We start from the raw sequence: 26,547 nt of genomic DNA, 5'->3' as shown, positions 1-26,547 counted from the left end.
GGGTCTAGAAGATTTTATGAGTTTACAGCTGTGGCAATTACATAATGTGGTATTGGCATGCAAAGATTAGGAGAGTGTATTTTAATATATCCCTTCAAGAGAAACTCTTAGCCATCATCCTGGCCGTCTGCCTTTAACAAAATTCAACTGTCTGCCTCTTATGACCAATAATTTTTACTATAGTTCATACCACGTCAGGATCCTGCAATGTTCTAAATAATAGTTATTCACCAGGTGTCATATGACCTCCTCCAGCTTCCAAATAGATGGTAATCTTCCAAAGAGTAGGAATTAATTCATCTTTAAATTATCCAATGCCTCATAACTATAGCAGGTATCAATCAATCTGAAAACAGAGCTCTATAAGAAATGTCACATTCCTTTATTTTCTTTCATTCAACTTGAATCTAATCCCAAGAGTCCATGCCTGCAGGAACTTCAGTTTAGATATCAGCTTCCTACCCACTTTCACCTCCAATACCAGGACAGTGTTCCTTCTCAACAGTTATGCCCATTCTTATAAATTGCCTGTCCCTGATGTCTGTGGATTCTTCTTTCAACCCCTGTCTGGGATCTGAGGATCCCTGTTCAGGCCAAGCACCCACAGAGTGAGCATTTCTACTTCTCACAGATGCGCTGACCCCAACCCCCACCTCTCCAGGTCTGGGGAAATGTTCCATCAGAGGTGTCCTGTTCCTCTTCCTGTAACATATACTCAGAAAAGAAAGGAAAAAATATTTTCAAGAAATGTCTGCTTCCCATTCTGCACAACCTTAAAACAAACACACGCAAAGGACTAAGCAATATTCTTGGAATCAGTTGGGGATGAAGACCACACAAAGTTACTCTATCATCCACCCAATAGGAATGCAATAATCCTCAGTGAAATGAGGGCCCTAAAAACTGATGAAATGACCCCTTCAAAGTTGCTGAGTCTGCCACCAGAGGAGGTGTTACGATCAGCTCAATAGAATCTTTTTGTCAAGAACATAGCCTGACCCAGTACTTTACATATACTGTCTCCATATCCCCATTTTTGCAGATGAGGGGTGGTGAGTAGCTTACCTAAGATCCTACAAGCACTAAGAGATGGAACATGAATTTAAACTCAAGGTGTTCCCACTCTCCATAACCCACACCATCTCCACCCTGCCACATGGACCCTGGAAGGATTCCTTATTTTCTACCTGGCAGTCCAGAGGTCTGCTCTTGACTAACCCTTCATTTGCCGTGTCTAATTAAAATTCATTTTAAATAGAGATTTATTTTTTCACTATGAACATAATGTGACTTTGCTTTATATCATAATAATCCCATAGGTTGGTTTATTACCCTACCTTATTGTTCATCTGGGAGGCATCAGGGAAAGGGGTTTAATCCTATTTGAAAGATGAGAGCAAGGTAGAGTGACTTGTCCAAGGCTACAGAGCTAGAGGAGAGCTCAGACTCCAATGCACATTTATCTGTCTCTGCCTCCAGGTCAAGGAGAGGAAGTCCGTGTTAATTAATGAAAGACAGATTATAGAATAGTGTTAAATACAATCATTGCAGTTTGGGGGCTTTTTCTACCAATAACAGCAAGGCGTAATTCATGTTCCCTTAAAACGCATCCTACCGGACGCCAACATTTGAGAGCTGTCATTAAGACATTCCTTGGTGGCCTTGCCAATTATTATCATCCCCGAAACAGCTTACTCTCTTCAGTTGGCTGTGGTTTTTTCAGTTTCTTTCATAACCCTTAATTTTTTTTTCAGAAAAGACTTTTTATGATGTCATTGTCATCCCATCCCACTATAATATCTACCTGGATGTTAGCAGGATCTTAGCGAAGGGATTCTTTGAATCCATTGGGCTTACCGACCCATTTTACCATAGGCATTTATATCAGTTTCTCAGGTCATCAGTATCTCCTCTTTTCCTTCACAATTAAGACCACTTTCCTTGGATGATCTTCAGGGGTCTTTGAAAACCTATCTCTTCACAGCCCTCCTTTTCCACCTTCACCGTGCAGTCATCCTCCATATATTCATATATACCAAATACCATGGACTGTGTGGCTTAAATAACAGAAAATTAATTTTCTCAGTTCTAGAGGCTAGCCATCCAAGATGGCTTCCTTCCTGCTGTGGACTTGCATGGTCTTTCTTCTGTGCAGAGTACTGCTGGTTACCCTTTGCGTGTCAAAATGTCCTTTTCTTATAAGGACACTTGAATTAGGGCCTACCCATAGGGCCTCACTTTAACGGCATAACCCCTTTAAAGGTCTTCAAATACAGTCATATTCTGAAGTACTTAAACAATAAATTTGGGAGGGACACAATTCTACACAGAACAATATAATACCTATGCACAGTGAACTCCTCAGTGTTTCATGGGCATCTCTTTTGCCTGTGTAACGTAGGTCTAAAGAATCAAGTCTATTCCTCTGCCTTTGTATGAATTATGTTGAACTACATAAAACTGCTGACCTTCAACCATTTTATTACCTACCAAAAAAATAGCAATTTTATATGATTCCAATATAGTGTGAAGAGTTAACAAAAACTCATTTCTTGAAGGCAATTTATGTGCCAGGTCCTTAAAATGTCACAGAAATTGTTGATCATCTTCCTGTTTGTCCCTGAGGCTGATGCGGAATGCTATTTAAACAGACTTTTAGAATTTATCTACAGTACGATCTCACATTCAGCCTCAATGCCAACAGTACCAAAAATCTCATATTTATTAAGGCAGCTCCTTCCATTAAAACACCACTGGCTGCCAGAATGTTCTTTATTATACCAGAATCTGACCATTTTTAATGTCTCTCTATTGCTCCTTGCTCTGCTTTCAAGAGAGAAGTCCGCCTCTTTTTTTCTGGCCTTATAAACACTTGAAACTATCCGCAACTGCCTTTCCAAAGCTCTCCAGGGTCTCCCTGCACTTACAGGGAGGAAATTCCCCTGGACACCATGTAGTTCACCAAGAATAGCCATGCCCCTCTTGAAATTACTGCCCAGACCTGGACCCAGGCTCCCGATGACTTCACCCCTATTGCTCACTCCATATCACCTTCCTGGGGTGGATAATGAAACCCTGTCCTGAGAAAGAATCAGAACCCAACCTCAGGTTAGTGTGGAAGAAGGCGGAGTTCAATGAGTGGGGTCTCAAGGAGAACCAGGTGCTTTCCAGAGTGGCTCTCACTGCTCATCAGATGTTGTCCTTACACTGTGCTCTCTGCTCTTCCCTGTCACCCTCACCTTCCCTCTGAGGCTTGCAGAGAAACCCGCATCTCCATCTCTGGTTCCTCCTTTTCAGTGAGAACCTAGTCCTCTATTTGCAACACCTTCTCCTGAACACAGAAATTTAACCACCATCACATAGTTTCTGTTTTGTAACTGACCCAGCCATTCCCCCAGAATGCAACTGATCACTGGTCAGTGCCTAAAACTCTCTCTGTGATCTCACTCTGGACACTGAATGGCAATAAGGCTATTGTCAAGCTGAACTAGAGGTGGCTTGAGTACCCAGAAGATGAGAAGCGTTAAAACCAAAGCACAGGAAGAAAGATTGCAGAGCCCTGCCCTGAAGAGGGGAACACTAAAGGCAGGCATGTGACTGATGTTGTGTATTTGAATATCTCTTTCAGACAAGACTTCTGGAGCAATTCTCCCACATTTGGCATCAATTACTTAAGATTCTAATCCAGAGAGGGTCTGACCTGAGTTAAAACCACAGCTCTGTCATTTTCTAGGCTTGTGTCCTTGGAAAACTAACTCTTCCCATCTCTGTTTTTGTACTGTGAAATGAGGCTAATCCATCTCATCAAAGTTATAATCCATGCATGTTATAGATCCATGTGAGGATCTAATATGGTGCTCAATCAACCATTGCTAAGGCTAATATCCCTGATACTTCTGTTGAAATACAATAGAAGAAAAACCATTAGATATACAAGGTTATTAAGTCATTTGGGTCAGAAAACATAAGATCCTTTCTTCCTTCCTTCCTTCCTTCCTTCCTTCCTTTGTTCCTGCTTTCCTTCCTTCCTTCCCTCCTTCCTTCCTTCCTTCTCCCTTTTCCCATACCCATCCAATCATACCTTGAAACTGCTGCATTCATAAGCTTTCTGATTAACCAAGAACTGCAGAATTCTTTTAACAATACCATAGCAGCAGCAACTCCGACTGTAAGTTAGCTTAATTACAACACTTGCATCCTTTACTACATGAAGTCACATTCTAAATGCGAGTTGAATGAGACCCCCAAAAGAGATCCGGAAGTGTTTGGCAAGTGGGAGAAACAGAGCCTTGCAATATTATATGAATCAAGGAGAGGAGTCTTAGCAGTGGTTCTCAGCCTTAGCTGCGTCTTAAATCAGCAAGCAACAAGAGAGCTTTGAAAAATCCCAGAGCTCAGGCTGCACCCAAGACCATTACAGCAGATTCTCTGGTGGGGGGATCCAGGGAAAAAGAATTTTTTAAGACACCCTAGGTAATTCTAATATGCAGCCAATGTTCAGAACTTCCGTTTTAGAGGAAGTGGTAGTTAATGGGGTGAAAAGCCACGGAGTCTCCGGGGCTGTATGCCATATGCGCAGTGGGGGTGCATCAGTGACTTTCTGAACTCTAGAGCAGCAATTTTCAACTTTCCCATTTCAGGGCACTCATAAACTAATTACTAAAACTCTGTGGCACATCAGAAACATGTTATATTCTTGCCGATCTGACAAAAAATAGAAATAATTTTGATTCATTCACACCAAACAGCTGTTGTTTTGTTGACTGTTGTCTTTTTTTTTTTTTTTTTATTTGACAGTCTAAGGGAAAAGAGGTCAGTGCCCCTGACTAAATAGTCATGTGTTGCATGTTTTAAACATTCTTGTGTCACGCTGGTTGAAAATCACTGCACTAGAGGAACCTTCAGGAGACTTCTAGAATCAGAAACCAGGCTGTGAAAGGAAGGACTGAATGGCTGGGAAGAGTCCACAAGAGGCATGGCTCAGTCCTTCAGCAAGTGTGGGACCTGAAGGGAAGAGGGAGGGAAGTACCTTGGGGATTGGTTAAAGCACAATAATATATTTTCAGAATGTGGGAGACCTACCCATACTTGAACCAAAGATGAGTCTACCATATCTTGGACATTTGCAATCTGAATTTTGGAAAATAGTAAGAAAATGTTTCATTGGTGCAGGAAATTTCATCTTGATGATGTCAGATCCATGACAGTATCTTGACCAACCATGCCTTCTGTTTAACACGTCGCTGCCCTGTTTATTTGAACTGTCATTTGTTAAATTTTCTCTGCGTGTCCAATATTACCTCTCGTAACCTTCACAAAATCTTATAAAATGGCTGCCTCCGTTGTACAGACAGGGAAACCTTTCGGATGAGATGAGAGTCCCCGAGTTTTGACGGTTTGCTCAGAGTCAGTAGCAGTGAAACCAGGATTCTGACCTGGATCTGCATGACCCTGAAACCCGTGGTCTTTTCACCCTGCCACTGAGACCTCAGACAAAGCACAAATGGAATCCTTGGAGAGCTGCCTGTTTCCATCGAAACCTGACAAAGGACAAACACTCTGCCCTGAAAGGTATGTCCCAGCCCCAGGGCCTCTGAATGAAATGAATGAAAAAGTAAAAATGTATCAAAGGCTGCAGCTCCTACTTTGGGTTGCACAAGGGCTTAAAGCAAGGTGCAAAGCATTTTTTGAAAGGAGTGGGCATGAGATCTTTGTTATCTTTGACACCGATGCCCAGGAAGGTGGTGGAGGGGCAGCTGGAATTGGGGTTGCCCACTCCTGACCCCAACTGCATGCTCAGGTGCATCGACAGGAACGGTCACTCTCCGCATTGTCCCTCTCCGCCATTGACCCTCTCCTTCCTCCTTCCTTGGACACGCAGTCACCCAACCAGTTTCAGTTCATTTGACTGTCTTTGCTTCCTGAAACTGATTCTGCACATCCCTTGATTACCCCAGAAGACTGATCAGTGTCTATATGCAAGCATATTTTCCTCTGAGGAGATCCAGGTATATATAGTCCAGAGGGCTGCATTGATTTCTGGAATATTAGCTTAGAGGAGAATGAAATTTAATAAAAACATTGAGATTAGTTCCAAATAGCTACATAAGCTGTGTCAAAGAGATGACTTCCATTTGGGCTGCCCTCTGCAGATGTTCTTACTTGTTATACTTTGCACTCAGATAAGGGAGTGAGCAAAACATCGTTTTCCCTCCCAATCAAAAGGCTTGGAAATTGCTGATGCAATGTCTGCATGAAAGAGCCAGTGACATTCTGTGTTGCCTCTTGAAAAAACTATTTTAATAATGTATCTTAAAAGAAACTGGCCAGCAAGTTCATTCCAGGACAAGCTTTAGATTCTCTGGGAATGAAGTTGGTTAAGAGCATAAGAGAGACTCTTTCGTCTGGGCAGGCAAACTGCCATCGTGTCCGCAGAAAGGAGGCTCAGCTGAGAGTTCTTCTTGTGGCTCTTATTTTCAGATTTTCTTCAGAAGTTAGTGAAACAAAAATGTGAAAGGAGCCATGTGATGTGCTCACAAAACATGAGCACCTCAGAATTTGTGTCTCAGACCAAAACAGTCCAGGGAGTCTCTGGTGCCTCGGACAAGATTCCTATCCATGGTGGCTCTAACTGATTATAAGAGTCATCAGAAGAAAGGGAAGGGGAGGCATTTGCCGAGTTCCCACTGTGCCTGGCATATGCCGTCCGTCCTAAGTCTGGGATGACAGACATGACCTCCTTCGGTCCTCCAGTCACCCCTTGAGGTGGGTATTATTTCCACTTACCAAGGACAGAAAAGAAGTTGAGGACAATGAATGAAAGGGATAATGTGACAAGGGTAGGGATGATCCATGAGTGGGAGAATAGGTCGAGACTACTCTTTGTCCACAATGTGTTTGAGTCCATGAATACGTGGATCTTGGAACATAACAAAAGAAGAAAGAAATTACACACGGCATCTATGGGCTCTGTATCTATTCCAACTGCTGGAAATTGGAAGCTGATGTTTCGTGTGAGTCTAAAGCTTTAGTCAAGGTACATCCCAATATTCATGGATCTCGAGAAGAAATGTCATCATCTCTTCCTGCTCCACAGCTGTTTTGTGGAAGGCTGGTTATGTGCACTTAATCCTCATCAAAATCCCTCTTCCAACCAGGAAAAATGAGGCCCCAAGTTTCAAACTTCAAAGCAGAGAAGCTTGGACAGGGTCTCAAAAGTTGAGAGGACCCATCTATTCAGTGGAGAATACAGGAAAAACAAGACTAGCATATGGACTCCTCCGTGAAGGCCAAGTATCCCTGTTGCTCAGAGAAGAATGTTCTGGAAGGAAAGCAGTGAAATAGAAGTTCGATGAGGGTTGGATAAGGGTTCAAACTGTAAAGAATGCAGAATACAAGAGAGGTCACTGTGACTTTTTTCTCAAGGAAAGGAGAAGCCACTAAAGGCCTTTGAGAGAGAGAGCCATGTGACTAGCAGAGTTTCAGAAGGATTTTTCTGGCCACACTGTGGGGGAGGGACTGGAAATGAGGAGGCCAGATGAAGGACTTTCCTCAGAGAAATTGCAGGACATCCCAAAGGCCACAGCTGGTTGGCTGGTTGGAGATTCTGTGTGCCACTTGGGCTCTGCTGAGTCGTGTTTGGATGGAGCAGGCATCTTCAGGCTGCCTGTGCTCTGCCTAATGGGTTCATTTTGAATGGTGTAAATCTTGTAGTGACCTTTGATGTGAAAATGTCATCCAGACAGTGAGTGAATTCTAGGAGCTCTTTCAGGAGAGAATGAGCCCTCCCCAAAGAAGGAGTATCCCCCCAACAAGCATATTGACCTGAGGAAGCAGGACATGAGGGGAAGGCCATGTGGGGAATGAATGTGTTCTCCTTGTAAGGAGCTGTTCTCCGTGCTGTGAGACCCGAATTTAAATGATAGCTCCCAAGCAGAAATGTCAGAATGTGAAGGGCTCTCTTGGACTCTGTTAGTACTTAGAGGAAGATTTTCCATATAAATGGTGTCACCTCTCCCTGCCCCTGTTCTGCAAGCCTGCCCTTCCTGCACCACTGCATTCTTGCTTTTATCGGAGCAATCTTCACAGATCAGTGCCTGAGGAAAGTCCTAACCAGCCCTTGCTTTGTGGGGGCAACAGTTCACAGGTTGTAAAAATTCCAGGAGGCTGTGTGGCGAGAGCAGCTGGAGAACTCAATTGAATCTCAGTTCATTTAGCCATTTGATCTTGAGTAAATTCATTCAGCTGCAGAATAGTAACAAAACCATGAGGAGCAGATGAAATTATATAGATGACAGGATCATACTCGAGGTAAGGAGCTGACACAGTGGAGAACAAGGTCAAGTTAGGGTCAACAGAACAGGGGGAGCCCAGGAATGCAGCAGGCTGGGTGAGGCCCTGAGAAACTGGAGCCTCCGTGCCCCACCCAGGCAGGGCACCAGCTCCTCAGGTTATGTTCCGATTTTTAAATAATGGCAACTAATTCAGATCATTGGTTAAACCCTAAAGAAAGCAGTGGATCAAATTTGACTGCCGATTTACCAACAAAGACCGGCAGCTTGCACATTGTTATGCAGGAACCCCACTGCTGCCATGTTTAAACATGGCCCGTGCCTTCTCTAAAGTTCACTCTCCTCCTCAAAAGAATGTGGGTAATAAGGGCAATGCACAGAGCCGTGGTAGAGATGAACTGAGGTCAAGGGCACAGGGCCTCCGCCATCAGAAGGGAGCTGGGGCAGGTGATGGCAGGAGCCCCTACCCATCCGTCACTGTGCCAGACACGAAGCCTTTGGTTTCTGGTTTGCTGGGAGGTCTGGTGAGGAGACATTGACACAACAGCTTTGACCAAAGCCCTTCATCCAGTTTCCAGTCCCCCGTAATGCTCAATAAGTTACGACAGTTACTTTTAAGGCTCAATTAAAGTTTCTATCTTGTGCCTTGCTCCTCATCATTCAGAACAGTTTTCATGCTGCTCAAAATTGCACTCTGTGTTAAGGGGGATAAAATATAAGACATTGGCAGGCCCTAATTATTAGAAGATATATGACATTTAAATGACACATCGCAGGACAGGCTGATGTGGTTAGACATGTCTTGTCTCTGCCTTCAATGGAACGCTAACATGCTTGGGTTGGGCTTTGTGCATCACAGGTCTGGTTGGTAGAAGCAATAGTCTGACCCTCTGTAAAGGCCTTCAGGAGGCCCCCACTCGGACTGCCAGCCATCATCCGAATAATCAGGACTTTGGGATCAAGGTGGGTGAGGAGGCATTTGAGAGTTGAGTTCCATGGACAAAAGTAATTCATCGGTCGTTTAAAAACATACGGTCAGTTCTTGCTATTCGAAGTAGTTGTGTTCTATTTAAAGTCACTCCAAAGACTGAAAAAACAAGTTCTGAAATATTGTTCCAGGGAAAATATAGGATTAAGGTTCTACAAGCCTTTGGTGACAGCATTTTCAACAATCGATCAATATATAACCTTGTTTTACATGTGTTCCTGTTTAAAGACACTCTACTTAATGCATATTTTTGACTCATTAACAGGACTATAACTCATATCTGAATGAAGCTTACCTAACACATGCAGTTTTCCCCATAAGGCACATCACATAGCCTTCTTACACTTAGAAATTGTAGACACCATTTCTGTGAAGGCCATTTTAAACAGCAAAATCACCAACAAAAATAAAACAATGTGAACAGGTGGCACTAAATGGACTGTAAAAAGAATACTTGTTTATACCATGAGAGCTGAAAGAAGAAGACAAAGCACCGCCTTGTTTGACTTCAGCTGGGTTTGCGCACATTGAAGATTCGGATTTTTTTGCAGTTCTGTGCATGTCCTCAAATGACTAAGAAAACACCATGAGTATTGATATGGAGGTTGCAAATAAATTTCAGAACATGGGTGGATTTGCAAATACAGAATCAGCAAATGGCAAGTGCTGACTGTATGTGAAAGCCGTTCACTCACTTAAGTATCAGACATCACATTTGCACTTAAACTTGGTCTGTAAGGACTCTGGTCAATTCATATCAACCTGATTTATATCTAAAAACTACAAGTATTAACTAGCCAGCATGGTTGTTAAAAGAAGATAAAATGTTCCATTGTAGAGCTGGGTTTTTTCCCTACAGAAGGTCACAGATCCCAAATTAGAGACATCTTTCCAAGATTGGTCGCTTCCATATTTTAACATTAAATTGATAGAAAATCTTCCTAAGAAAGCAGGCTCTGTTTCTGGAACTGATATTAATAGTTGTGTCCTTGGGGACTACGCAGAACAAGGTCAGCACATCTTTCACATGGTGGTCTCTTGAATATTTGAAGATACTATCAGTCCCCACCTCCGAGAGGACGATTGGCCATGTTAGACATCCCTGTTTCTCATAATTTCATCATCTTTGTCACTTTCTTGGAGCAATGTTCTAATCTATCAGAAATTAACTGCCATCTCCTGCTTAGGTTCTAGAATAAAGTAAGTAGCTTTGAAATCAGATGATAGGACAGTTAATTTACATAACTTTACTGAAGACTAATTTAGCAATGTACATGAAATTCCTTAAAATCAGCATATCTTTTCATGTCCGAAAGTTGATTCTGAGGAAATAATCATGCTAAGATTTAGTTCGGAGAATGTTCATTGCAGGGTTCTTTATAATTAAAAATCCCAAGAATGGAACACTATTAAAGAAATGATGACACATCTGAATAGTGATCACTATGTAGCCATTAAAATGATTATGTGCACAAATCTACACTGACTTACATTGGTATTTACACAATCGTAACATGAAAGAAGATTCTGAAAGAGTGGGTACAATCTGATTAGGTTTTTCATCAAGACAACCTCTACAATAAAGAACAACATTCTCAGGAGTTTAACAAAAGTTCTCTTCTTTATGCACTTTGTTCTACAATAAGCCATTACATTAGTAATAAGGAAAAATAATTATGTTTAGTGCTTAAACACTAAAATTGAAACAACCCTTTGGTAGTTCCCTATTGCTTTCAGGGAAGAGTCCAAACACTCTGGCTTGGGACACAAGACATTTTATGATCTTCTCCTCTTAGGCTTCCTTACAAGCACTTGCCACTTGGATCACAATGAGCCATAGGACATTCCCCAGATTGGTGGCCCTGTTTCCCCCATCTGCTTGAGATGCCCTCTCGACTTCGAAACTGGGTTGCGGAGATTGTCTGAAATTACACAACTCACAAAATGAGAAAACCAGTCCAGGACTGTCTGTCCCTGAAGCCTATGTTGTCTTCCGGTGATCACAATGGCAAACTGGGACTATCACTGCAATATCTTTGTATCATATTTAATCTCAGCACAAGCAAGCAAATCCCTTATGCTGTTCACAATGCTATCTGGGTGAGAACAAACCCTGAACTATAGTCCTTCCCATTGTCACACATACAGAGAGGGTCAGGGATCCCAGGATGGCTTTTTCCCTTTTGAAAGGAATGATCCAGGGTGTTGGGAGCAATATTTTAGCCAGGCATTAAAGCTCAGTTTGCAAACATATGCCCTGTGTAGTCAGATTTTATTAATATGATCTACTCTGACTTCTTCGTCTCTTTCATTATAAAAATTTAATATTGAATTGTAAAACTCAAATGACATAAATAGTTCCAGATGTCTTCCCAAATCCCTAAACGTCCCATTAGAATAAGGAGAGACATTGTTATTTATGAGTAGATGGTTACATTTTGATTCACTGAAAAACCAAAAGGATCTCTGGGCAGTTCTTCAGCCTTTCTTCCATGAAGGAAACACACGAACTCTTCTGAGTTTCTTAAGGAGCTGAGACGTCAAGATTCACAGCCCAGCTGTCTGCCACATGTTCTGCTTTATTTATTTCTCATCTCGAAGGGTAAAGTCGCATCCTTGTGAATGCAGGTCCCTGGGGCCAGGCTGCCTCAATTCCAGTCCAATTGGATGACTGTGGGCAAGCCACTTAACCTCTCTCTTCCTCAGTTTTCTCATCTGTAGAATGGGGATAACCATAGTACCTACTTAGCATTGTTGTGAGAGATGAATGAGTTAATGATTTGAAGTGTTCAGTACCATGCCAGCCATACAGCAGAATGTTTGCACTCATTGTTACCTGAGAGGTGATGGAGGAGGTCTCAATGGCTGGCTAGAAATTCCATTCCCTTTTTTCTTTCCAGATAAACAGAGCTAAGTCTCCTTAACCTTAAATTAAGAAGACTCTATCCTTCTGAGAGTGACTAATAAGCTAATTCCGTGGATAGCCTTCATTGCTAACCTTCAGCAAAGAACTTAGCTCGTATATCCCTCAGCCTCTCAGTTCCACGTCTCTAGACCGTGCATCCGGGCCAGAAGGCCACCAGACAAACTCGGCTCTATTTCACACTTGACTTACCTTTTCACTTCTCAATAGCAATGAAAGCTTGTGCCATATTTAAATGTTTACAGATCTCTTATGCCTATGTCACCTTACTTACTCTTCATATCAACTCTGTAAGTAGGTATTGTTATTATTGTTGCTATTATCATCGTCATCATTTTGCAGTGTGGGAAACTAAAGCCTGAACAGATCAAAAGGCTTACCCCCAAATTATGCGACCATGGTGAGTGACTCAGTGGGGATTTGAATCTGCATTCTCTGCCTTGAAATTCTGTTGGGGGGGCGGTTACCCAATGTCGCTGCTAACGCTATAGAATTAGAGTGCAGACCTTATAAGAGGCCTCATCAATTCTTTGCTTGAATCACTTCTGTTGGATTTTTTTTTTTTTTCATTTTAAGCTTTGATTTTTCTGTTTCCTTTCATGTTGCCATGTTTGGTAGGATAGAACGCAACACAGCCATCTCGCCAGGTCGAAGCTATTTCTGTAGACAGCAGTGATTATGTGTTCGGTGCTAAGTTTAAGAAAAAAAGACATGTCTGATTGGTGTTTTCTTTCAAACAGAACTTTGTTATATCATGGCCAAATAATGCCTCATGTCGTAAGAAAAATGAACTATTTTAGAAAGTTCATTCAGAAAGAAGCCAAATCTTTTGCAACAATGAAGTATTATATACAAACCTGAAAGTCTTTCATATTGAGACTAGGAGGAAAATGGGGGGTGGAGCTGTGTCAGTTAGGGAAGGTGTTTGATTCATGTGGCAGAAACCCAGCTTCAGTGAGGTGTCCAAACCAAGGTGGGTGTTTCTCATTTCAAAAAAGTTAGTTTAGAGATACGCAGTCAAGGGTAGGTGTGACGGCATCACTGTGTTATCAGAGACCCAGGTTCCTTCTGCCTTCCTGTTCTTCAATCTTGGCATGTAGCTCTCTTTCCGGTGATCACAAGATGCCTACACTACATTATGTCAGGACTGCATTCTGGGAAAACAGCAAAATATAAAGAACAAAATCTGAACAGGTGACACCAGCTGTCTTTCCCCCACAGAAAGTTTTCCCAGCTGCCTCTTCATTTGACCTCTGCTTAAACAGTATTTTCCAGACTGGGTGGGTCACATGGTCTTCCCTGGCCACTGGGAATCCGGGAAGGTGGGTATTTACCTGGTCACATTGGCTCCCCAAATAAACAAGACCTCTGTTAGTAAGAAAAAAAAGGACTAAATGGAAGATAGACATCAGAAAGCAACTAACAGAATCTGCTGAGAGCACTACCACTCACTGAGGGCCCACAATGTGTTAGGCACAAGCTAAGAAAGAACTAACACCATCCTCGCATTAGTCATAAAGAAAATGCTATCCAGAGTCTCGTAAAGTATGAAATGAGATGAACTTTCCTCAGAAGAACATGTGGATTCGTCTTATGTGACAAGACATGGCACAGAGAAGGCTCCCCAAAATGGCTTCAAAGGTTTCCACTCTCCTTCTCCTCTCTCTCAAATGAAATTAGAGACACACCAGCTTCCTCTTAGGATACCTTTGTATTTACATTGTCTAAATAATCTTGTTATGATCTAAATATGGCTGCTTCTCTGATCCATAGCCTTCCAACCCAGGGCAAACACAGCATTGCTGGCTTTATTAAGATCCTGTCAAATCTTTCCTGCTTGATATGTTCTTTCTTTTTGATTGACTCTCCAGAGCTATGATAAAATTATTTTCACTTTTACCTTCATCATCTAAGACATCAATAGCCTTTGGTTTGGTGGTTTATCAGCCTTTTTATAATGCTTGTAGTGGGAGCTCAGTGATATCTGTTGAGGCATGAATCTCACCTTTATCATTCACCAGCTGTGTGATCTTGGGAAAGTTTCATAACCTGTCCTGAGAGAGAAAAAAATTAATCTTTGGCATTATAAGCCACTGGGATTTCAGAGTTGTTTATTATTATAGTTCAGTATTATACCTGCAATAACTGATTACTATAGCCTGTCACCCTGTCGTGGGGGGAGGAAAATTCATGGAAATGAGATGCTGAGCAAAGAATACCAATAAAATTGACTAGAGAAGAGCATCCATGCTGTAAGAAGACATTGTTTTTCTAGCATTCACTAAAATTAACAATCTTAAATGTTAATAACCTCACATATTTTTTAGAAGACACACAAACCTCCAAATCATACCCTGAGGGTTTTAGAGCATGTATAGAATACAGGATTTCCTCACTATCATGGGTATTACATTCTACACCGCCCCCCACCCCCCGCCGCGAAGTAGGAAGCTTACATTTATTCTACACTCTTAAACCTGCGTAACTTTAACAACATACATCTACAGTACCACGAAATCCCACGATATAGTGAAAAATCTGGGATAAATAATTAAAGATAATATTTTTTTAAATCCCGCGATACAGTGAGACCGCGATAAGTGAACCGCAATATAGAGAGGGACCGCTGTACTACCAAGGAAAAGAAATGTTTTCTGGCCACACATCATTTGGTTTCATCGGTGGGCAAGCACATGGGATAGCGATAATAACAGGAAATAACCCAAATGCTATTAATGTGTTTGGTTTCAGTTATGGGAAACAAACAATTTTCCTATACCAGGAGGAGGACGGGTAAAGGTTCCTTCTCTTGTGAGGCAAGAATCACATCTTTTGATAGTCAATGAAGACCAAAGCTGGTGTAAACTTGGAAATCTGGCATTTAATCACCTGAGCTCTATCCATCCCTACCAAAATGTAAATACTCACAGAGTAGAGGGTTGTTCCCCATCTTGCTTGACTCATGCATGTGTCTGACTTCTTTTCATGAAACATCCAGTGAAACAGGAATTTAGGGAACAACAAGCAGGTGTTTGGAACCACATCTAAGTCCGTACATAGGGTGTGAGTCACATTCTAGTGTCTTTTCAAGGCATGTGTCAGATAAAAAAAGAGCTCTCAAGAGCTTCCTTTCTTCAGGCAGCATAAACAACTGGAAATGTATTTGTGTTCCTTGGAATACAACAGACATGGATTTGATTCCCACGTCTACTAGCTGATAAATGTGCAACATTAGGCATACTGCTTATCACCACTGAGTTTTCCCCTCATCTGTAAAATGGAAATAATACTTAAATTGAACCAAGTAAAACTGCCATAGAAAAAAAAAAGACAATGCATTAGCTCATGTCGGTCTACGAATGGTTCTAGCTTCCTGTGGCAGCAGCCAGGGGCTCAAATGATGCTTCTCTGTGTCTCTGACTCTCTCCCTCCTGCCCCATTTCCTTCTGAGTCTGTTGACTTGGCCGTACATGATGAACAAGATGACCAATGACAGTCTCCAGTAGAAGCAAAATAGACATTTCTCTCCCAAATCCTATCTTTCTTAGGCTACATGTTCAGTCCCAAAATAACCACTGTTTCCAAATCCATCAGATGACCTGCTATGCTTGGCTGAGCCTGGTTGACTTTCTCACCTAAAGGGAGGTAGCAGAAAATAAAGGGCATTGCATGTGATAGACTAAGAAGAACCATGTAAGATAGGGAAAGACTTACCCAAAAAATATAAGGGTGTTAGGCAGGCAGAAAAAAAAAAATTACTACTCCATTGTGTACAGCACTGAGCATAGATTCTGGCCCACTGAAAATATGCCAAAATTAGCTGGTTTCTTACACTCTACTAAAAGAGGTCAGAATTACTGTTTTGCCCAAAGATAACATAACCAACTTTTCTCACTTTGCCCAAGACTTTCCTGGTGTTAACCCTGTAAGTCTTAAGCCCTGGAAAAATCCTCAGTCGTAAGCAAAACATCTTGGTTTGTCTGAACTGTCCCCGTTTTAACACTGAAAGTTCCACATCTGGGGAATGCCCTCTATCACAGACAAATCAGGACAACTGGTCACCTTGCCTAAAGACGGCACTTAGAAGTGTAAATCTCAGCTGCAGTTGAAGCCTCATTAAGTCATTCTGAGTGGCTGCATCAGTGGGAGAAAGGTACATCCCAAACCATGGGGTCCCACGGGGAAAAGGCACAGGCTGTGTCCATTTCATTTGGGGTGACAGCATCTGTCCCTTTGCTTTGCCTTTCCCCTACTTCTTTGCTTTTCCTTCAGTGCGTCTTTCTGTTTCCCCTTTTCTCTTCCCTCCCTCCCTCCCTTCCTCCATTCCTTCCTTCCTTCCTTCCTTCCTTCCTTCCTTCCTTCCTTCCTTCCTTCCTTCCTTCCTTCTTTCCTTCTGATCTTCTTTCCTTCTCTGTATTTTCTTTTTTCTTTTCTCCTTTCTTCTTTGGCAACATATTTACCTTTCAAATAGCAGCTGACTTAGATCTGGTTTGCGATCTTCCAAGGAACTGTTACGTGTTGTTTGACTAAAACAAGCCGGCTTCAGTTAATACATTTATCATAGATAACCCACCAAGTAGGTGGGAACTTCATTGTTGATTAAGACAAGAAATGTATGTGCAGTTCCTGTGATGTTACTGAGACAGCGTGGTTATGATGATGAGGATAGAGAAGGAAAAAATGGGGGTGGGGGGTTGCGTTGAAAAAGACAGTGATTGTGAAATGAGGAGATTGGAGACTGGAAGGTCTTGAGATTGAACTCTTTCAAAGGACATTTCAGTTTAACTGTTTACAGAGAGGTTGCATCTCCTAAAAATGAAAATTCTTGCAATTTGGAAACTTCTTCTTCTTTTGAATCAACATCATCATTAATTTAGCAATGTAAACCAGAAAATCCTCTTTGGTTACAAACTATGCTTTGAAGCCGGGCATCCATTTGGATGTTTTCAATCAAAAATCTTAACATACAAGTTGAAAGAAAACAATGTCTAGCCGTCAAGGGAGAACCACCATTGGGGAAAGCAGAGTCTTCTGAATACCGCTTTGAGAGTGTTGTGAATTTTATTGCCCTTATTAAAAGTGCTAAATAATTAACTCCACTTTGGAGACAAATCCAAATGCTTCCTCATGGCAGGGCTCCCATCAACGAGGCAGGGTCATTACTCGGTACTGCTACTACATTTGCATTTTCCAAATATCGGCATTCACATCACTTTCCCATTTTCTGTCATTACACAGTATCACCTGTGTCATGTAGTTACTTAATGTTTTTCTATAAAGTTTTTTTTTTTATTAGATAGACTAAGCTGATGCAGGCAATGCAGCTCAGTGGGGCTGTTGTTTAATCCCTGAGTCTGTATTTCGTTACTAGCCACCCAACCCGACTACAACAAGGCTCAATTGAGAAATTGCTCTTATAGATAATAAAGTGCAAATCTTAATTGCAGTGACATTTAAAGAAAGGATTTATAAAAGGGCAAAGGAAGTGAATAGAATCATTAAATATGGGCTGGGTTCAAAGCCTGAGTATTTTCAAAAGAGAGGCTGATTTTGATTCAGTTGGTCTTTGGTGGTAAAGACAGCCCGCCTAAGTTGAAAGTCTACAGATGCTTTTCTATGTGGTGGAGCAAATGTTTTCTCCCCTTTGTCCTTCTTATGGTTACATGTCCAACAGAAGGACATTTAAACTCTAAGAAAGAAAACCAGCAGTCAGAGACTAGTGCTGAGAGAAGGGATGATGGGGAAGACAACTGAACTATACTCCTTAAAAGGAGGGGAAAAGGGCCAAGAAACCAGGAGCCCTGGTGCTAAGGGGTGTAAGCCAATGTCACAGAAATGGAAAATGATCACGGCCCATCCCATCAATGAGGTTTTCTGTGTGAAATTCTGTGCTGGACGCTGGAAAATACTACTTTACACGTCCAAAGCCTGCTGTTGCTGAGAAGCATTGTGTCAAAGAAGACCTCAGTGGACTCGCGCTCCATCAGAATGAATTAGGCACAGCAGGCAGGGATTGCATCTGGTGTTAGAAGCAGCGGGAGCCCCGATTTTCTGATTTCAGACCCAGTGTTCTTTCCACGGCAAATGTCAAAACAGATCTTTTCATCTGACCTTGATCTGGTTTTCCAAGGTCAAAGTTTTATCCATGTTCAATGCCATTCCCTGATCAATATTCTTCTTCTCCCCCCAAAATCACCTGCTGGCTTCTTGCAGCATAAAACCATATTAAATGGAACATGAACATTTAAAGGAGCAGAGAAGCATGTCAATTGGGACTTGTTGAAAAAATTCCTATACCTGACATCATTGATTTCATCCTCAATGAAGGTCTTTCCCAGCAGTCACCACAATGCACGACCAAGCAAGGGTAACTACTATTTAAATCCCCATTTTGCAACTGTGAGAACTAAAACATTAAGGACGTCATCTAGTGACATGTAACCTAAAGACCAAGGCCCAGATCTCAGACCTTTGCATCTGTGTCCACCTCTCTGTCGGGGACAGAGCTCTGAAGGCTCTGTGGTCCCCATCCTTCCTCTCACTTCCTGTGTGACCTGGTCAGGGCAGGTAACCCTGGGCTTCATCTCTACATTACAAACTTAAGGGGCGAACCTGCAGGGTCGCCAGGAACATTCCATACGGTGGCTGGTAACAAAGCCGTCACAATGTGTCTCAAAGTCCAAAGGTGCTCTGGTTTCCCCCAACAAGAAAAATGAGAAAATGCTCCATTTGAATTTTATACTTAACAACAAATATGGTCCAGACTACTGGTGCTATTTTTTCAAATATGATTTGGGGAGCAAGCCAACAGATAGAGGAGGATATTTATTTATGTTTGTGAGGTCCAAATATTTCTTTGGGATTCCATCAAAGAAATAGGAGATCTGTGAAGACCATGGCATCATGGCACGCCACGGGCCTTGTGTGTTCCCTGTATCCCTGCCACTGCTCCAAGCCTGGGAGAATGCTTTTGAAAGAAATCAGGAAATTACTTATCAGGCTGAAGCCCTAAAGGGTTATGAGCTTGCCTTGCTGCCAAAGGGAAGGGGATTTCAAGTGAATGCTCCACAGCTGTTCACAGACTCCAGCTGTGGAAGGTCTTGCAAGCAATGGAAGTAAGGAGCCCGCCGTCCCTATTGAAATGAATTTCTTCAGGCTCCTTTTCCTCCCGGAGATCAGTCTTTTGGCTCAGGTTGGTGTTACTCTTTCTGTGTTCTTCTCTGAGGTTTGGGGGTGTTTACTGACTGGGGCTTACTCAATGAAACATCTCCTCTGAGGAGGCCTCTCCTGAACAGAAGAGAGAAAGCAAAAGTCGTCAGAGCCGGCTTTGCTTAAAGTTGTCAGAGTTGGCTTTGCTAGGGGAGAGTTGGTTTTGAAAGTAGCCCTTGTCTTGGCAATCACGCTCCTGAATGGCTATAAATCCGTATGCAAGAGACTGTGAGGCTGACAGGGTCCCTTGTGGGAGCTTCACCTATAAAAACAGAACTGTCATCAAGTCTGCGCCTCCATAATTCAAGCTTAAGGTGTTTCTTTCATTTTGATATACTGTAGGATTTTCAAAGGACATAATAAAGCTCATATTGTTCTGTGGAGATTTCCCTGTTGCAGTCTAAATCTTGCACTCAATTTATTTTTGGTTAGGGGGTGTGTATTTATTTACTGTTTATTTTTTAAAACAAATGCACTCATCACTCTGCATGGCTTCGTGGGTGATAATGCATTCCTTGCAATGTAGGACTGTAAACACCTAGACTGTGTTGGTAAAACAAAGGGTTTGTATTAATAGTAATTATATGAATGAATTGCATAATATTATAAGTAATATATTGTACTAGAGTGTGTTTCTTTTGTGGGTATTTCTAATCTCGTTTGGCTAAGGACTGGGAAGTGATTGTGGGGACATAGCTAATTTATAGGAAATGGTTTGGTTTTGGTCAGCCTGTATTCGGTGAAACCCTAAATCTTGCCTTGAGTGCCCTCTGACTGCTGGAGACTTGTGCCCCAGGATCTCACACTCCGCCCATCATCACACTATGCCAACAGGGCCTGGTTCCTGATTTGAACAAGAAGACTTCGCCCCCTCAGCCTGGGTTGTACTATCCTCGTGCCCTAGAAAGCTTCTAAAATGATAAGAATATTGTCCTTCCATCTAGTTGCTATTTGGCTTTCTTTCTTCTTTTTGAATAATTTGGTTCACACTTTGACATTCTGTGAGGATAAGACTGGCCTTGTTCCTGATATGTTAGTGATGGTTACCCACGTGTAAGACACTTGTGAGGGTCAGGAGGCTTCAGGCAGAAAGGGACATGAGTGACCAGCCTGTTTTCTATGGAGCCCTCCATTATTAATCAACTCACCTCTACTTTTATAGATTTTATTTATTTGTTTTAGCGAGGGGGAAGGGAAGGAGAAAGAGAGGCAGAGAAACATCAATGCACACAAGAGATACATTGATCGGTTGCCCTTACATACACCCCCAAATGGGGACCCAGCGGCAACCCAGGCATGTGCCCTGACTGGGAATCCAACCAGAGACCTTCAAGTACGCAAGTTGGCACTCAATCCACTGATCCACACCAGCCATGGCTCACCTCTGCCTTTAGGCTCAGGTGATCTCTAACTTTTATTTAACAAATATATATGTCCAGTGTTCTGAAAGCAATAAGAACCAATGTGACAGAATGCTCCCCTTCCAGTGTAACTGTTCATAGCATTCCTTTCCGTGGGCAATATGTCCATGAGTCTGGGCACTGGCTCTCGGACGTGTGCAGTGCGATGGATGATAAGATGGAGGGATGCATGGTTGGAGTGTGAAAGAAATAGTCACATATTAGGAAACGTTATTGAGCATTGGCCATAGGCTTGACTCTCTACTCCCGGGGTCCCATAGGGTCTTCAGAACTAGTGACTCACTGGTCAGAGTGGTTGGCTCTGTACCCAGAACACCTGGGACACATCCCAAGTGGGACATCGTGCGGTTCAGGATTGATGACTTAACTCCTGTGTGCCTTGGTTCGTTACTATGAAACAAAGGAAATAGCAGCCACATTCATGAGAAACTTGAGAGTTAATGTAGGTAAGGGGTTGTTTTTGTCTATCTCGTGTATGAGAAACCAAGGCTGGCGATAACTAAGATACTTCCTCGTGGTCACACCGGTGACGGCTGGCTGGCAGGGTGGGATTTGGGAGTTAAAGATCTGGCCTTATCATAACGAAGAAAGTCCACATTTTTAACCACCACCTCCTTCCCTGTGTTATTGAGCTCTTTCACTTGCATTCCTTTATCCAGTCCTCATGATGGTCTCCTAGGTAGACGTTACTGACCAGTGACCATGAAGGTTTCAGGCCAGAACACTGGAGCTCAAAGATAGGAGGTAACTCGCCCAAGGTCACACACCTGGAAATTAGCAGTGCTAAGAGCTAAAACCCAATGCCTGTGCTCTTTTCCTGACCCCATGCTCTTGAGAGGGTCAGGTCCACACCGCCCCTGCAGGGCACAGTGAGCTAGTGAAGGCTGATCATGCTCATTGTCAATTAAGCCCTCAGTGCCTGGCTGCTGCCTCATTAGAGCAGGTACCAGAGCCCCTTTGTTAATAATTTTCCAGAAGATTTGGGTGTGCATGAAAGTTTGATGCTCACTCTCTCTGCAGCCTATTCTGTAATCCAAGAAAAAGTGGATTGCTGGGTCTCCTATGACCTTCACCTGAACAAGATGAAAATGTTAAAGGCAAGAGACTGGGCATTTTCCCTCATCTCAATTTTTGGGCTACACTGTGGTCAGAACCCACAACATTTCAGAGATATTTACTGTCTTGTTTACATTCCAGTGCTTTCTTCATCTGTTGGCACATGTCACTTTCTAAGCTCTCTGACCATATTAACTTTCTATCATCAGCCCCTTGAATTGCATCATGCTTCAATGATCAGAAGATGGGTAGATTTCTTTCCCTTGGTAGGCTTTTTATTGTAAATCAGTACAACAGCATGGAATTCAGCACCGTATTAGAATAATGTGAGTGATATCTATAACATGAGGAATGTACTCAAAAAACTTTACACAGAGAAACCAACAATGCAATCTTTACTATGCTGAATAAAGTATAATCAAATTGATTTCTCTAAAAATTACTGCAACAGAGATAGATTATGAGCCAAAAGGAGGATGCCAAAACATGTACTGGGAACTTTAGATGCCTTGGAAAGAAGTCATGGAGGGCATAGTGGAATAAGAACTGTCAAACATTGGAAATATTTCTTGCGGTGTCAAATATCAAGATTTGAAGGGGAACATCCCTGGCTCTGAGTTCTGGCCTCACCACTTTCTAACTGCAAGACTCCAGTACGTTGCTTACCTCTCAAGCATATGTAACAGACATAAACAACTCAGCATTCAATCCACAAATATTTACTGAGCACCTACTCTGTGCTGAGCATTATCCTAGGTATAGCAGTGAACAGGAGCCAAAGTCATTGCCTTCACACCTTTAAAGGGGGAGAAAACACAATCATAAACCAAAATGTAACTTTAGAGACTAGTAAGTGTCCCAAAGAAAATAAAATATAGTAATGAGACAGAGTGACTTGCAGGTGTGAAGGTTACTTCTTCAGCTAAGATAGTCAGGGACCACCTCATCAAGGAAGTAGTATTTGTCACAGACTTGAATCGGAAGACAACCACAAAAGCTATGGTTCGGTCGCTAACTAAACACAAGACATGAGACACGCCATTGATACTCCTTAGGTCTCAGTTTTACTAACTCAAAACTACAGAGCTGGAGTAAATCTGCAGGGCTCCTTCTATCCCTAAAACTGTCATTTGCTTTCCTTGAATTAGTACCATATGCCATGCATAATGGTATGAAAAGAAGAAAAAACATCTCTGAACCAAACTATGCTACAGTTGTATCTTCTATTCCATTTTCTGGATTGTTTTCAAAATGTTCTTCCTCATTAAAGATAAATTAGTAAGTCCTAAGTAAATGGAGATTAACTTAATAGTTCTTCTTTAAACACACAAATCATCACAACTCCTAGAGATGACACTGTTGGAGAAGACAAGATCCACCACATGGCAGATGTTTAGGGATGAACCACGCAGCTTCACAATGACTTCATGTGTGGCTGCAAGTCTGAACTTGTTACAGAAGTTAGTGGAGCCAACAGCAAAGCTGCCAGAAGTCGGTTTATCCAACACTCTATTACTAGCCAAGATTCACGTGTATGACTTTAAAAAACAATCCGTGGCCTGAAATGCTTCCTTTCTTAAAACGGTGCAGGAGACCTCACTTGTGTCTGAGACAACATCTATCCAACATTAATGTCATAATGCAGATACCTTGTACTGAGGAGTCATTGTCTTTCAATCAGCCACATATTTGTGGTTAGAATATTTTGGGCTCTAACCATCCAGAAAATGGTCTTATTCCTCCATTTTGCCTTTATCATAATAATGTATATCTCAGAGATGGATCCACGACCCAGAACAAGAACTTTGTGTGCACTGCTGCAGAAAATGTACAGGTCAACATTTTTTTATTTTCAAACACTGATATTTTTTGCTTCATTTTTAAAAATGTAAACTCTCCAAAGTGCAGGCATGTTTTTAAAAATTGTTTTTAAAATAAAGTTCAAAGTTGAGATCCATGGACTGAAAACTCAAAGCACAGAGGGTGAGATTAGAACATTGGAGTTCTTTAACCTATAGAAGAGTGAGCTGCGAGTGAATCGTGACGATCCTTATGGCTCTGAAGCAATTTCACCCAGTGGGGAGATTAGGGGTTAAGATACTACTATTCTTCACTTGCTTTTATGGCAAATAGCATTCCCAGCCTTTTGAAGACATTAGCTTCTCATCTGAGTGTAGTATAGCTATTACTCTGCTTATGTTACAGATGAACAACAGAGCCTTGGTGCAGTTGAGTAACAATGAAGTTCTCCAGCTGGGAAATGCCAGAACTATACCTTGAATTCAGGACTGCCCTGCTCCACGACCCACAGATATTCTACCGTCCCACTCTACATTAAAAAGAAAATAGGCTTTTTTTTTCACAAGCAAGAGATATTCTATTTAAGTTGGAAACAAAGAACCTACTGCAAGTTTTTAAATGTTGGAATGGCCTTCTGAGAGAAGAGTCTGAGAAATGTCTTCACTGGAGGTCTATTAAAACCAGATTGGTTATTATATATGCCTAGTATGACTTCAGTGTGGTCCTCCCCAAGGTGAAAAGATAGACACAATAATTCCTCAAGTTCCTTTCTAGTTTTTCCAACCAAAGGCCAAGTCTACATCCAGGCAAGGCAAAATGGTGGTGGCACATTGAGTCCAGCTGTTGCACTCTTCCTCCCCAGCTCTGTGCCATCACTCTGGCCAAAGGGATGTCCAGACTTTCTGGAAGAACCATAGACACTCAGGTCACAAGCTCTGCTGGTCATTTTTCCTACTACCGGGAAGGGGATCCCACTATGTTCCAGTTTGTGCCCAACCAAATGAACACTATTCCAATGACTCTATTATCTAATTTGATACCGTACTTCCAGAGTTTGGGACCAAAAGAGCATAAAAATAGAAAATGTTATTTTTTTCGATACTGGCTATTGTGTGTATCAGTAAGGATTGCATTTGTCCGTATGAGAAAGCCTAGTTTCTTTAACATGTAAGAAGTCTATTTTAGCCCAGAGGTAGATGATGCAAAGATGGTGTAGCTATTCAAAAATGTCACTAGGAAGCTAGGCTTTTTCCTTCTCCCTGCTTCACCAGCATTAGCACGTGGCTTTCATCCTTATTATGACAAAGCAGCTGCTGCACCTCTAGCTGTTGAATTCATATTCCAGCCAGGAAGGCAAATTTTTCCTTCTTGTCAAACTTGAGGTTTCAAGGGAGGAAAGGAAGCCCTGTTCTGGTACTTTCCATGTGCATCTTACTGGCCAAACTGTGTCACATGGTTACCCCTAGCTGCAAGGGAATCTGAAAGTTTGGATATTCTGGTTTCCAGACTTTAATATAGAAAAGGGGAGGGGAGAAGTGGGTTGGGATGGGTTTTGAGTGAGCCAACCTACAGTATTTATCAAAATATGTCATGTATCCCAATATTAAAATAATATATTTGGAATTTCATACATGCAAAAGACTACTTTACATAAACATTTGCTAGCTGCCTCTATCTTAATACTTAATTGTGAGCAGAAAAATATTTTTATATCAAATAATAAGAGATAGGTCGGAGAGCATTCTACTTGTAGTACCATAGGGTAATGGAGAGAAATGGATCGGGATGTCAGTGCAAGGTATTAATTCCAACTCTATACCTAATTAGGTGCAGGATGTCTCTGGCCCTCAATTTCTTTATATTTAAAATAGGAACACTAGAGCTACCCATGAAATTGCTTTAGAATTAAATACCATAGAAAGTGTCTGACATGTCATATGCATTCAAGAAATAGTAGTTCTTTTCTCTCTTGCTTTGCATCTTTTAGTCAGTGAGTGCATAAACCTTCATGAAACCCAATTCAGCTGGAGTTAAGGGTCAAAGAATCTACTCTTTGATTCAAAAAAAAAAAAAAAAATTAGAGCCAACCGTCTGAATGGGGTGTCGCCCTTCTCTGTCAGCCAAGAACCTCTCATTTGGGGCTTCAGCATATTATCTCACCGAGCCAGACCAAAATGTCTAAGTGATTTTGTTTTCCAAACTGCATCGTGTGCTTCAAAGCGCCATCTGCTTGTGACTTGTTACAAAACAGAATCAACAGAGCCATTTGGTGACATTTTATAAAGTGACTTCAGGGTTTGTTACCAAGGGATGTCATTCCTAGAATCTGTGCACTTTGCTGTGTCGTTGAGATGTGAAATGAAGCCTGCACAGAGACTTTCCGCTGTTTCAATGTATTATCCTCAGCTGAACCCGTGAAGCCAGGTTTTAAATTGGTTTTCTTCCTGTTTTAATCATCTCCCCAGGCCCTCTGACCTTTTCAGTCAAAGATGGATGTTTAAAGTTTACCGCTTCATAGTCACTGTTGCAAAATTAAAAAGAGAAAACAAACAAACCAAAAAGAGTCCACAGATTTGCAATCTAAATCTATCCATCAGCCAAAATTTCATTTCTGCACAATGGTAAGTTAGGGGAAAATGGTGGAATGCATTGCAAAGCCGTGAGTTTTTGTATACATATGAATTCTGTGATCTTCAGTAAACACTTGAACCTCATTCTCTCCATCCTCACCGGGACGAAGGAATGCACATTCCTTGTCTCCCAATTCACCTGACTGATATAAAGATGACTGAGGTAATGGACAAGCCACACCATTCATAAGAATGCATAATATACTCAAGCCTATTTAGTTATTTCCCG

General features: G+C 41.8%; 1 protein-coding gene across 5 annotated transcripts in view; it reads left to right on the top strand.

The window, feature by feature from the left end:
- Nucleotides 1–26,547, top strand: part of C1QTNF7 (C1q and TNF related 7) — an 87,852-nt gene that overhangs the window by 5,254 nt on the left and 56,051 nt on the right. For 2 of the 5 annotated variants that reach the window (XM_090268214.1, XM_090268210.1), the window contains exon 1: nt 19,287–19,394. The exons of the other annotated variants lie outside the window; for them this stretch is intronic. The gene's annotated coding sequence lies outside the window, so the exon portion shown is untranslated. Of the gene's footprint in view, nt 1–19,286; nt 19,395–26,547 lie in introns of those variants that run through there. 5 annotated transcript variants of the gene reach the window in all.

Source organism: Furipterus horrens, unplaced genomic scaffold, assembly GCF_987537825.1.
Source record: "Furipterus horrens unplaced genomic scaffold, mFurHor1.1.pri manual_scaffold_2, whole genome shotgun sequence".
NCBI lineage: Eukaryota > Metazoa > Chordata > Mammalia > Chiroptera > Furipteridae > Furipterus > Furipterus horrens.
This window is presented reverse-complemented; position numbering and strand designations above follow the sequence as displayed.